Below are 11,699 nucleotides of genomic sequence, written 5' to 3'. Positions count from 1 at the left end.
GACTAGCATAAAGACTTTCTAATGGCAAGTTAAAGGATAAACTTTACGTGTGGACCGTGCTTGCCTCCCAAGTGACACATGTTGATGGTTTGCAATCTTGCAAAACTTTCTGGTATCAACCCAGATCCATAAACCGCACAGAGAGGGGCTACCCCCCCCCCTATATCAGCCGAACTTTTCATGTCAGCACAAATGTGCAAGTCTATTCATACATTGTTCTTCATTGACAACACACTGTCAGTTCTTAAGCTTACACAATGACCTCATGAGCTTAATACAGACACATGGGCTAATTTTCACCAGTTTATCACCTACTGAGTATTTATTTATTACGTCTATGTTTTTGCAAACACAAAACAAAACTGAAACTAAACTGAACTAAATAAATAAATAAAGTCAAATAAAATAAAAAGTCGAGTGTTAATCTCAAGTGAACTATATAAAAACTAAATCATTACACTGTCATTACTATAAAAATAACTGAAATAAAATAAAAATGGCCTCAAATTAATTTTAGATTTAGTTTTTTTTCAACATGACATATTACAAAACTCGAAACCTTTACAGCCCACCTACATTAAACATGAAATTTCCTCTTGATAGGAAAAATGAGACTTTGGCAGCCCTAAAATACTACAAGCAAAATTAAAAATAAACAGAATCTAGAAAACTATTATGAAAAAAAAAAACTAAACCAAAACCAACTCGTGATTATAATAAAAATAAAGACCAAAACAATGGAAATAAATGGAAATTACCATTTCAAAACCATAATAACCTGGTGTAATGCTTACATGGTTTGCCTAAGTAGGTAGGACATGTTCCTGGATCAATTTCCTTGTTGGTCTGGAACAGCATTTGTATCAACCAATCAGGTTCAGGATTAGGCTTAAGGCTGGGGGTTAAGTGCTTGAACAACATTTCTTAACCTATCATCCCCCTGATTGGTTAGGGTTATGGGTACAACTATGGCTATAATTTATAGCTATGGTTATCCAGCACCAACTAAAGATCTACGAACATGTACTACTTGGCTAATCAAGTCGTGCCAGAGGGCAACTGTGGTAAATTACAGCTCTTTAGGTGCGACGTGATTAAACTCAAAACCGAAGAAACTTCTTGGAGCTCAGTAAGAATGTCTGACACCCCTTTACCACCCATCTTGTCCAGTCAGACTTTCAGAGGGAACAAATCCTCAAACTGCGAACAACAACAACTGAAAACATGCAATCCAAGAGTGTGCTGAATTGCTCCGTTTTATTGACATGTGAAATCTGTGTTATTTAAAGATCTGCAGCTCATTTGGTAAACATCTCTGTCTCGTCTCCTCAATGGCTTTCTGTCACAGCGGGGGAATGGATTAGCCCTTCCTGAGACTGTTTCCAAAAATCTGCATGTGAATACAACAGATGATGAGGAACTGAGCAAAGAATGAGAGCGAGATCGGCAAGCGACTCAGGTCTGTCTTTCTGCCTGTCGATATTAATTTATAGTAAACAGGCATGTGATTTGAATATGTGTAGCCATGTCAGCTAACATGTGCTTATCAATGTATTTGAAATAAATCAATGGCAACACCAAATAAAATCTCCACCACTACAATGCAGTCCTCATTGCCGTCTCTCTTCAGTCAAAAGCAGTACAAGCTCAGCACTATGAACAGCAAATGCTGGAAGATTTCTGTGATTACACTTGTCTGTGTACTTCCTGAGATACAAAGCCACCTAATACATTTGCAAATTAGTATTTTTTATAAACTAACTAGAGTTTTTATAAGCCATCCACTGGGAAAAAACCTCATGCATACTTAAATTTCCTGAAAATAGTGAGATGAATTCTAGATACGACTGAACTCTTGCACCACTACAAGAAACACACAGGTGTGCTTGGATGGCTAAAACCGAGACAGCATGGATTTAGTTTGATGTTATTTAGCATATGATTTTCATATTAAGCCTTTATAGCCACACTGATTTTCCTAGACATCCATCCTGAACATCCTGGAGTTAGGTCCCTTGGTTAGGGGTAAAGGCTCAGGTTGCAAAATGTGTGTTCGGAGCCAAGCCTTCAGCTAACCTACTAACACAGAGAAGAAGGCTTCAGTGCAACATGATTTTAAAACTAAATGCATCTCTATGAATCACTTACAAGAGTGATTCACTGTGTGAAGAGAGAAAATTGTTTTAAAAGCGAAGAAGAAAAAAATTATTTTTAATTAGCACAAAAATCACATGAGATGCACATATAGTTTCACTTCTGACTGATACTAATTCTTTTTCATGTAAGAGCAATAACCGATAAATGGCCTATATTACAATTCAACACTACTCTTTTTAATTTTTAACAATGTTATTAAATAGATTTTATTGTAAAAATCTTTGGGCAAAAACATAAGGGTTAAATCTTTGAGCTTAACTGTTTTAAGTGTGTTTTGGATAAATTGGATAAAATTGGATAAATAAGCATATGCAAAATATAGATGAACAAAATTCAGCACTATTGAGCCTAAAACTTAAAATAAAAACCCTAAAAATAATCAATTGTTTTAAATTCTAAAAGAAAATTTAGGCATGTACAGTATGTAAAATGGATATTAATTTTAGGATTAACCCTTTTGACCTTAACCTTTAAGCACACATTGGCTGGCCACCAAAGAATAAATGTAAAAAATTCAATAAATGAGCAAAAATAGCCTAGAAAACCAATGCACCTATATAAAAAAAACTATTAAAAAAATGGATGATAAATGGATATGGTACTGATATAATTGTGCATTGCCAGAAAATTCACAATGCACTTGCTGCCAGTTTTTCTTGTGTTGGCTGACATCTTATTTTACACCAACTGCAAGTCTGCAGTGTTCTGATAGACTGCGATTGTGGTGGCGCCATGCCGCATTTTTGCTTTTAATGTGAACCAACAAACTACAATACAACTTTTTAGGACAAAAAACTCTCTGAAATCACCAACGGAGACATGCAGTCAAGTAGCCTGTGCATAAATCAGCTTCTGTAATGAGAGTGCTTTTGAACATTACATATAACGTTTTCAGGTAGAAAATGCACCCGTAGTTTTTGTCTGATGCAGTCCGGAATCCATCACGGTGGTGACTTTAACCTCACGCTGACCTGAGCCCCCCATGAATTACCTCTCCGAAGTGCACTTCTGTTTGGAGAGGCGCTAACAGATCGATGGACCGGGCAGTTTCGGTGGACTGTGAGAACGGAAACGAATGTGTTCGTGAGGATAACATTGAAACCTAAGACAAAAAGCCCTGATGGCTAAAAGTTGCTTTCCATTGTTCCTGATGTATACAACCGACCATTAATTACACTCACCACCCTGACTACTTAACGGTCCTGTAGGGAATCGGTACATCGATGTAAAGGAGGAGAAAGTAAAGAGGGTTTGCATTGCTGCATTCTGGAGAGGCGAAAAAAGGGGACGGAAGAGGAGGGGGATTTCTCTTACGGGCCTAATTGAATGCTGACTCCTGCCAGCCTCGGTGAGTGTGGGTGGTGTGTGTGAGAGAGAGAGAGACAGAGAGCTCCATGCAGTTCTTTTAAAAGGACACTGTGGCGCCTCACCCGCGTAATAATCCCCAACAAGTGAAAGCCAAATTCGAAACCAAAAAACAGCAACCAGAAGAAAAAGGAAAAAAGAAGAAGAAGACCACACCCTTCTTCATGCGGCTTTAACCAGCAGCCACATACAGTCCATCCATAATCCCCTCACACACCCAAGCAAACCACGAAAAAAAAACCGATCCGCTGAATGGAAAAGCAAGGAAAGAGCTCATTATAGGGACAGACAAGCGTCCCCCGACCCCTTAACTTCACCACACAGCGCACAACACACAAACTTAGACACTCAACACGATTATATAACAACCAACACACATGCAGGAACATGCTGAGCAGGAGGCGACATTAGAAACTAAATCAGAATAACCCATCAATGAAGTCGCACACACACTACAATTGCAACATGACAAGGAGCAAACGAGAATGCAAAACACACAGCAATCCAACAAACAGTCCTTTCTAGATGACCGTCACACACCTCTGTGACACTAAATCCAGCCAATTGTTTAACAAGACACACACACACTTGTTAGACCCTGCTCTATCCTAACCACACATGACTTCATTAGATGACCTAAAACCCGTACGTAGTCTCCCAAACAGTCCTGCTTACAACACACAACAGCAATGATACCTCACGTCGTTTTTCCCACTTAGACATCCTGTTTCTTTCAATAGCTAACAATATTGGCACCAATATCCCCATCTTCTAAAGGTCCGCCTCCATTCCAGGGTCCAGATACCGGTGCATCCAATTGTTGCAAACGCATAAGCAGAATGGAAGATTGTTTTATTTTTGCAGCGTCGACAGAATGAACAAACATAGTATGCTGTTGTTCATTCGAACACAGTCTTGATTTTCGGCTTCTCGTATCCGAGCCAACGACCCGGGGGCCGTAATCGGAGCCCGGGATAATAAATATGAAGAAGTCTATCTCTGTCACATGCATGCCAAACCACACAGGGAACCCCGTTATCATCTTGAATCACGCTACAGTAGCCAACATTAATGTCCTGTCACGAGCAATGGCTGAAAGCACCAGCTAATTGGGGCCCTGAGTCACGAGACGCTGAATGAATTTGTTTGTTCGTGTGAGAATCACATTGGAAGAAACTTCCTGTGTCTAAAGCGGTGAAAAGGGCAATTTATTGCTGATTAGCATTCCACAAAATACCCTCAGGGATATTTACTACTCATAAACATGCCATCTTGGACATAGTCACATTAATCCTTATCCAACGCAATAACATTAAAATTCATTAAAAACATTAAAATTCTGTCCCTGCAAAATAGGGGACATTTTTTTTCTAGAATAGTGTGTGACAATGCATGCACAAATTACATATCCAATACTGAAGCAGTATAAAATAATCAAATATCAACCACAGCACACGATAAATTGCTATAATTAAACACTAACATAAGAACAATCACCAAGCCACCGCAAGCAATAAATGAATAAATACTGCACTCTCAATAGCGACTGTGCCTACAGGCTTATTGCTTTCTTACTACAACGCATTTTAAATCCCTCCTAAATTAGGAACAGACAGAGTGTACAGCCCAAGGTCTATAGAGTCACACATCTAAATACAAGACACATTCAGAGCAAATTGTTGTCCAGAACAAGGAGCAATCTAAACTAAAAAAAGCACCGTGCTGGCCATCACACATCGGACGCATTCACATAACACAAGTGATCCCGGTTTAGGGGATTAACAACATGGAACACAAGGTGCCTAGTATATGCACAAACACCCCCACATTCCACTGACTGGCATTTCATATTTGTGTTAAGTACTGATGATATCAAGGGTCGTCCTCTGGCCGTAGGGTGTTCTGTCTTGATGCTGTTTGGTCACAGCCTGAGGGGCTGAAGTCTAAAAGATAAGCCCTTTTTGTCGTTTGAGGGAGATTTGAGCGCGAAATGACCAAATCATTAGACCATACCAGCACTGTGACAGTGAGATTCTGAGAAATAAATACCAACCATAGATGTACCATCAATTGTTCAAACATAACATAGAAAAGTTTGAGACCTCTATGTTACAACCTGTAGCATCGTTGCTCTGAAGGACCCTTTGCCAGTCTCCCCAGAAGGCCTTTGCAGCACTCTGGATCCGTTCCATTCCCCATTACCGATTTGATTGAGAGACAATCAAGTCGCTGGGAAATAGTTAATTGGTGCCCGCACCAAAAAGTATACCAATGGTGTACCAGGAGTTTTATGTAACGTCCATAACCAAACTAGCAATGATAACACCAACAACATCATTTTATAATAAAGGTTTATATCTATTTTTTATTATCTTCTACGTTTTGTTTTCAATTAAAAAAAAAAAGACATTTTACAATTAATCCTAAATATAATAATGTATTTTGCCAAAACACACTGTAGTCATTTCAGTCTTATGTGCCTCATTTCAACCATTTCATTCACCTGCCACTGATGGATTGCCTTGCAAAGCATAAACATAAGTGTTGTGCAGTAATGTGTCAGTGCACCCATCACAATTTATTTATAGTGCTTTATCATCAGACGGTGTGTTCCTACGTGTCTGCCCTGGTCACTTCTATCTGTAATACAACTTTGGCTGGCCAATTAATTCAGAGAGAATGGTTTCCTGGGCCGGCCCCAAAGTCAGGATATACTCGGCACCTCCTCCCGATTCAACACAGCCATCCTGATAAGACACCCACATTAACCTCTCCCCCGTCCGAGAGACATTAGGTATTGAAGGGGGGTATGTGGGGAATTCACATGGCGCGTGTGGTACTTACAATGTTACAATGGTGAATGCTAAGAAAGTGAAGTGTTCCTGAAATTCCAAGCGTTAGATGAGTCCTCAGGATATCGGGTACATGAGCCTCTTTAAGGAAGGGTATCCCCGGGTTTCATCTGCTACCGTGACAAAGCTGCTTTGACAAACAGGACATACAATGTCGATCGCTTCCAAATCATCCCGCCATCTCCGACCTTGACATCACCCTGTGAGTAATCGCCCAACTTGACTCACACATTTTACTCTCACAACCAATGTCTATCATTCCTTCCAGCACATATCACAGGGTTTTTTGCGGGAAGGCGCCTCGGTGTCTGTAAGCATACTGAATCGCCCACTTGACAGCTTGATGATCCTGAGGTCAAGTGAGGCTTGGGAGACATTCCATCCTAGACTGTCGAGTGTTCTGAGGCCGATTGCAGGATTGAATGTCATCAAAATCCTAGCCACAAAAACAACACAGGGCCTGAAACCTCATCTTCGCAGGCAACTCAAGAATAGGGTGCATTCATGCACAAACCCGGCTATATTATGAGCTGGCCCTCCAATGCCCCTTGTCATCGCTTTTCTCACTCCAGCGGTGGCACACATAACCACGACCACGTCCCTAATCAGAGTTCAGCATCTTAAATTGATGCCTGCCCTGTGTCCTCTTGTGTGTTGCCCTCCCTCTACCTGACCCCTACGCATCACTGACGGGAAGCTGTCCCTAATTAATGTTTTTCATCAAAAAAAAAAAAAACCTGTCCTTCTGCCTATCTCTCTCTTTTCTCTCCCCCCACATTTTTCAGTGTAACGTGATCCTGTTAGAGAATTGCATTCATGCATTGAAAAAGCAGGCTGGTTAATATGGCACTTCACGCCGCGGCGTGAGCTGTAGCTCAGGTGAGCGAGAAATCTGAGGATTAGTATTAACAAAAAAACAAAAACAAGCCAGCTCTGGCTTGTGTGGCTGGAGCGCAGTATAAAGCCCACAGCCACAGAGTTCTTCCAGTATTCCTCTGGACCCTGCGAAGACCAGGTCGTTCCAGTGACTTAAAAATTAATCAATACAGACCAGCGGGAGACTAAAGCCTCGACCTCCGTTTTAAAACTTCCGACGTTTCCTGTTCCACTAAACTCCCTTCGGCGCACTAAGCTAGTTAATATACATTTCCTGTGCTGCTGAAACAAGGGAAGGGAGTGGGGCCGGGGGTTTTACATGGGGTGTTGCGATGAGGAACCAGTGATTAAAAAGTGTTAGACTAATCCCAAAATCCACCGCCTGTAACCCTACTACGCTGCCCTCCCTTTGATCCCGGTGCCACTTTAGCTTCCTCTTCTTTGCGCTGCTAGCCGGAGCTACACTGCCAAACACACATGAGACCCAGAAGTGGAACAAAATCTCGCTGCAGAGGTAGCTCTTTTTTACAGCTCAGTTAGACTTAATGGTCTCAGTTTGTTTGCGTTCAAGAAAAAGTTCATGTCCAAAATGAAAATCATTGCCCCTCCAGTGTAGCCTTAGCAAATCGTAGTGTGCGCATGTCGCACATTTCATACTTGGAGGGCTTAAGATTGTTGCTGCATTACGTTTGGAGGTGAATGATAACAAACGTTAACAATCTTGAGACATTGCCATGTCTAAATATGCAGACCTTAAAATTTTTGAAGCTCACTTTAGCTTTTGTCATTTTTGGTGTTCAAACACAAATCTAGATTACCTAGATCAGCACTTTTCATATTGAGTTCACAATGGCGATGTTTAGGGAAGTTCAATGAGGATTGTGTTTTAACAACAAACATTACGATACAGGATAATGGGTTTTCCAGAAGAACTGGTGTATTAAAATTGGTATTTAAACTATAAATGAAATATTTCAGTATAGACGGCATCGCAATTAGATACTTGTACCATCAAAAGACAAAATAAAATTAAACAATTGGCAAAAAATAAAACAATAAAAAAATAATAAAATAACAAGGGTATCCAAAAAAAAGTGTCCTAAAATAAAAGCAAAATATCTAACTATTAAATAAAAAATATAAGGGTCAGCATTGGGTCATATTTATTTTTTTTTTTCAGTACCTAAATTGGATCTTATATATATGATTTAAGATAGTATAGCGGGGATCACTCTGTAGGTCTGCTGGGCCATGGGCACTAAGGAATATGAGGGTAACCAGACATAGATAATAGACCTTGAATATGGAAGAATTTGATAAGCAATATTTGTGCTCATACTTAACTCACTGACTTCTGATTGCAGACAGGTATTTTTGGCAAATCTGGCAACCTCTCAAAACCTTCTCGCTCTAGAACCATCCATCTCATTTTTGTGCCTTTTTATGTGCCACAAGCCCGCGCAAATACATCATGGATGAGAAAACAGCCACTTCCACCGTCCAAGGCCAAACTTCAGCCACCCCATAATCTAATAATGTTCATAAGCTCCTTTATTTCTCCCTCGCAGACATCTCCTTGACGTATGAAACATTTGCCCTTGCAAGCAGTGCACAGCAGAGTCTGACTTCGATGTGTGGAATAATGGCGGTGTCAGGGTGGAAGTTAAGGACCGGCAACTGACGCCTTTGCTCTTCTGCCCACGACTCAACGGCAATTAGCCTCCTATTTCTTTCCACGTGTACCGTGGAGGCCCACAACAGTGTGCTGTCTCAGTTTACAGTTTACATAGGAAATAACAGGGCAAAGGGCAATTCACACGGTGGATTTAGAACATTTTGTGAAGACCTTGAAAATACGTTTTCTCCTTGGTTGTACTGGTTCGAATTTACCATAAATAGATTCAAGAGAAAAGATCTGGTTTTGTATGGCAACACAGCGTGTGTCCCGTTGGTGGTTGGGGTAAGCAGAGCTGACGAAGAGATTGACAGATTGAGGGTGTACAGGATACGGGTGAGGAGACTTTGTGTGTGGATAATCCGACTCCCTCTCTGATCGGCAGCTCCCTGACCTTCCGAAATGGCCACTCCTTAACTGCTCATTAAGCTGTCACACAGCCTGGCCCAAAAACAACCAGAGCGCAAAACATAGGTTCCCTCCTATTCAACCACACAACCTTCATCCCGAAAAAAAAATAAATAAAAACAAAGCCCAGATTACAATCGAACGAGCGGACGGCTGGATCGGTTTCCAGCATCTCAGCTTGCCAGCCTGGGCAATTTTGGTCAATACTTGCAACGATTAAACTGGACTGTACCGTCCTAGTAGCCGTAGACAGTCTGCCTCTGTCCACAGCATTCATACCCTATTAGAATAATCGATAAGACCTCCCCGGCTCCTTTGTCTTTTCCGTTTCTCTGTGCCTTCCTGGTCGAGTCTCTGATAGACATTAAATCCAGTTTCATCTATAAAGCCCAGCTTCATGCATATTTTAACACAGAATCTATACTTTAGGATTAAATTATAAAAGACTGTCCCCTCTTAAAATTTTTTTATAGTTGCAATAATTGGTTGCAGGGCCAAAACGGGACCATTAAAAACCATAGTTTATTTAAGAAAATAAAAATAAAACAGGCCAAGGACACACAAAAGCAACTTGAAGCACATGTCATAAGTCTGTATAAGGATCCACAGAGGACAATGTATGTGTAGATACAAATTAACAAACAAATAGAAAGTTAAGCCACATTAAATTGACCTGACCCAACAGGAAGAGATTTTAATTGGTTTCCAGGGACTCAAGGGACCCCTCACAGCACGGAGGACACTCCATAGAGGATGTACTAGATTTACATTGACAAGTGAGAAATTTAGCCTAAGAAATTATAAAAGCCTGTGAGCAAGATATCATGATCATGTCCACAACAGCATAAAAGCGGCTTTTCATTTCACACTGAGAAGGATTTACAGTGACAATGTCACCAGAAGAGTCATACGTTTTCATGAAAGTTGGTGTTTTGAAGGGACCTTGCGCAACAGCGAATGTGGCCAATGTGAAAAAAAGTTGAGCAAAAGTTCCACTCAACAGTTCCGCACATGCAAATGACTTTATGATGGCAGCAAAGTTGAAGCGCCATTCAGAATTGAATTGAGAGTGCTTTTTACAATTCAAATTTAATTATTCCATTTGTACTAAATTTTGATTAAAGAAGCAAATAGGACACAGAGCTGCTATTTGAATGTAAGTAGAATTTCAATTAATTTAAAATTTTTAGCATTTTTTTTAACTCCGACACATTTGAATGCTGGCTCGATAAAGAATTGTTTCAAAGTATGGAGAAAAAAGGTTTTTAAGTCTCAAAATTTATAGGTGAGGGTAGGTTGAATGATCGGTAGAACATAATAGAGTAATAAGCAGAACAATATATAGATAGGCAGACCACAGATATAAACAGAATTAATAGAATAGAAATGATACGAGCATAGATTAGAACCCCCAAATAGAAGAGCTGAAGGGACATTCCCAGAGCTCGTCCCCACCGCCTGCCAACGCTCGGGCGTATCTAGCACAGGGGGTGAATATTTCATTAATTTTCTCTTCCAGTGTATAAATTATTAAGCTGCGCAAAGGAGAGGAAATGACACCTCTGGATGTCACCGTGCTAAGCAGAGCTGCCACAGATAGGCCAGTTATTCACAGCTCTGCTAGCGTGCGCGAGACGGCGGCGTCTGCAGCCTCCGCATGCTCTGCTGGGACGGCGGCTATCAGATCGTTTGTCACCAGCGATAGACAATTTACTACACAAGCCTTTTTCAATTTATTCTTTGTGCTGTCACTGCAGTTTTTCTCCCCCGCACTGAAAGCCGCCATACTCTCAAACGAACCCCGCCTGATGGAGAGAGGCTCTGAGCCGTGTCTATTTGGACACACAGACATACACACACACACACCTGCCAAGGGTCCCTCTTTAGTGTGGGTAAAGACAAACACTGTCTGTTTAAATCTTCTTAATTGAAAGTAAGGAGAAGAACCCAGGAGACACAAAAGGCAGATTTCTCTCTCTATCCCTTCCTCCCTCCCTCCCCACCAAACCTTAGCTATTATAACAGTGTGATAAAAGCATGTGAGGTTGGGTAGAGCACATAGAGAACCCGCAAACACCCATCCTCCTTGACTCAAATTAAACTCTGGACAGGCTTGAGGAGATAGCCAGTGAGTGCTTCCATTAAGAGAAAACGAATACCCTCTGTGACCACCATAACCTCTCTACACCAATCTCACAGAGGCTCAAAGGTACCCCGGGGCTCTCCTGGGAACACCAGCAAAAAAAAAGCAGGGTTGGCCTGTGCTGGCAAAGCAGAAACTGCACTTACCTAATACTGAGGATTTTGCACATTAAAAAGACAGTGCATCTGTAAAACACAAACGCAAAACATGTGACCGCTGGGTA

The sequence above is a fragment of the Cyprinus carpio genome, chromosome A5, assembly GCF_018340385.1.
Source record: "Cyprinus carpio isolate SPL01 chromosome A5, ASM1834038v1, whole genome shotgun sequence".
NCBI lineage: Eukaryota > Metazoa > Chordata > Actinopteri > Cypriniformes > Cyprinidae > Cyprinus > Cyprinus carpio.
Note: the sequence above shows the minus strand (reverse complement) of the source record.